A 3,217-nucleotide genomic window follows, 5' to 3' on the forward strand; every position below is an offset into this window, starting at 1 on the left:
TTACTCTACAGTGAAAAAGAGAATACAGAGCCAGAACTAAGAAAAACAATACCCTTCACAGTAGTTAATCACAAGATTAAATACATGGGAGTAAATCTAACCAGAAGCACAAAGGATCTATTCAAAGATTACAAAAAACAATAAGAGACATGGAGAAGTGGGAAAATATCCCTTGCTCATGGATAGCAAGACTCAATATTGTGAAAATGATAATACTACCAAAGACAATTTACACGTTCAACGCAATCCCAATACAAATCCCAATCCCATTCTTCAACAAGATGGAAAAGGTACTCTCCAGTTTCATTTGGAATGAAAAGAAGCCCTGAAAAAAGCAAAGCACTCCTTAAAGATAGAAAAAAGGTAGGAGGCATCTCTCTCCCTAATTTCAAATCTTACTACACTGCTGTGGTGGTTAAGACAGCATGGTACTGGTACAATGACAGACACATAGATCAATGGAATAGAATTGAGAACCTAGAAATCAGCCCATTTACCTATGGTCAACTGATTTTTGACAAAACTATGAAATCAGTTAAGTGGGGAAATGACAGCCTTATTAATAAATGGTGTTGGCAAAATTGGAAAAATATCTGCAGACGACTCAAGCAAGATTCACACCTCACTCCATATAGAAAACACAACTCAAGGTGGATCATGGACCTAGGACTAAAACCAAGGACTATAAACTTCATTAAAGAAAAGCTTGGAAGAACTCTAATAGTCCTAATCCACAGCATAAACAGTCTTCCAAGTATCCTGAAAAACCTACAACCAGGAGAAGATAAAATAGATGAATGGAACCTTGTAAGAATCAAATCCCTGTGCACATCCAAAAACTTCTCCAACAGGGTAAAAAGGGAAGCCAAAGACTAGGAAAAAGTATTTGGTAATGATATGTCAGATAAGGGACTTATATCTAGAATTTTTAAAGTACTTGAACACCACAAGATAAAGGTAAATAATCCAACTGAAAAATGGGCACAAGATATGAACAGACATGTCACCAAAGAAGACATTCAGATGGCCAACAATCACATGAAGAAATGTTCAAAATCGCTAGCTCTAAGAGAGATGCAAATCAAAACAACTATGAGATATCATTTCACTCCAGTAAGAATAGCAAAATTTAACAGAATAGCAAGAAACAAATGCTGGCAAGGTTGTGGAGAAACTGGAACTCTTATTCACTGTTGGTGGGAATGTAAAATGGTACAACCACTGTGGAAGGCGGTGTGGTGCTTTCTCAAAATGTTGCAAATAGAGATACCATTTGACTCAGCAATTCCACTACTGGGAATATACCACAAAGAGACCATAACTGCCATCTATGCAGATATATGCACACCCATGTTTATTGCAGCTTTGTTCACAATAACAAGGAATTAGAAACAACCTAAGTGCCTATCAGCAAACAAATAGATAGAGAAGCTGTGGTATATTCACACAATGGAATACTATGCTGCATTAAAAATCAAAGAACTCATGCAATATTATTCAAAATGGGTGACCCTGGAGGACATTATGCTGAGTGAAATATATCAGTCACAAAAAGACAAATACTGCATGGTGCCACTGTTGTAGAATGGGACTGACATCAGAGTTGGGATAAGATGGAGAAAAACTAGATAAATTATGTATACTGCATTGAAATCGATGAGAGAGAGAACAGTTTAAAAGCGATATATGATAGGGTATTATTGTTATCACAAGAGTCCAGAATGAAGGTTGCATAGTGGAGTGTACTCCGTGTGTGTGTGTGTGTGTGTGTGTGTAAGATTGTATACTAATGAAGGAATTTTAGTTTTCAAAGAGAGGAGCGAACTGGGGGGAGGGGTGGCAGGGAGAAAAGTGCAACAATAAATGAATGGAAATTAAAAAAAAAATTCGTGTATGCCCATATGTTGTTTGATGGTCCTCCAGAAACCACCAGTTCATGTGGCAATTCCCACATGCTGACACCCACTTGGGACAAAAAGAAAGACAAAAAAGCGCCAGTTGTTCCATACTTCTCCCTCCTCAAGATGTGATAGGCCCTCATGACTTCCAGGAAAATTCCAACTCAAAGCACACTAGCCTGTTCAGCCTGAAGGTGAGTATTATAGTTATAACAAGAGTTCAGAATGAAGGTTGCGTAATGGAGTGTACCTGGGGGAAGGGGGAATTGTATACCAATGAAGGAATTTTTCTTTTACTTTTCAAAGAGAAGAGTGAACTGGGGGGATGGGTGGGCAGGGAGAAAAATGCAATAATGAATGAATGGACATCCAAAATCTCTGTAAAAGTTCACTAAAATTAATAAAATAAAATAGAAAATTCAGGTACACCTACATGTTAATGGACGATTACTCAGAAACCCCTAGTTCATGTGGCAAGTCCCACCTGGTGACACACACCTGGGATGAAAAGAAAGCCATAAAAGCACCGAACATTCCATTCCTCTCCCTCCTCAAGATGCAAGAGGCTCTAATGTCTTCCAATAAAACAGTGACTCACAACAAACCAGCCCTCAGCCCGAAGGTGAGGTCAAGCATAGCAGCAGTTGAAAATTCATTCACGCACACATATTGGTGGATGGTTAGCCAGAGACCCCGAGTTCATGTGGCAAGTCCCACCTGCTGACACCCACATGGGATGAAAAGAAAGCCATAAGAGTGCCAGATGTTCCATACCTGTTCCTCTTCAAGATCCTAGAGGCCTTCATCACTTCTAGCAAAACATAGAGTCACAACACACAAGCCCTCAGCCTTAAGGCAAGGCCAAGCATTGTACCAATTAAAAATTCAGGTATGCTTACATGTTGGTGAATGGTAAGCCAGAAACCCCCAGTTCATATGACAAGTTACACCTGGTCACACACACCTGAGATGAAAAGAAAGCCATAAGAGCGCCAAGCGTTCTATACCTGTCCCTCCTGAAGTTGCGAGAAGCCCTCATGACTTCCAGCAAAACACTGACTCACAACACAGTACCCTTAGCCTGCAGGGGAGGCCAAGCATTGCAGCACTTAAAAATTCAGGTGCACACAAATGCCCACATGTTGGTAGACCATTAGGCAGAAACTGACAATTAATGGCAAGAACAATCTGCTGACACCTTGTTGTTGTTGTTATGTGCCATCGAGTCATTTGCGACTCATAGCAACCCTATGTACAACAGCCCTAAACCCTGCTCTATCCTGTGCCAATCGCATTGCCTCCGACACACCCATCCCAAT

Source organism: Elephantulus edwardii, unplaced genomic scaffold (assembly GCF_000299155.1).
Source record: "Elephantulus edwardii isolate Elephantulus edwardi_28Jun2011 unplaced genomic scaffold, EleEdw1.0 scaffold00146, whole genome shotgun sequence".
NCBI lineage: Eukaryota > Metazoa > Chordata > Mammalia > Macroscelidea > Macroscelididae > Elephantulus > Elephantulus edwardii.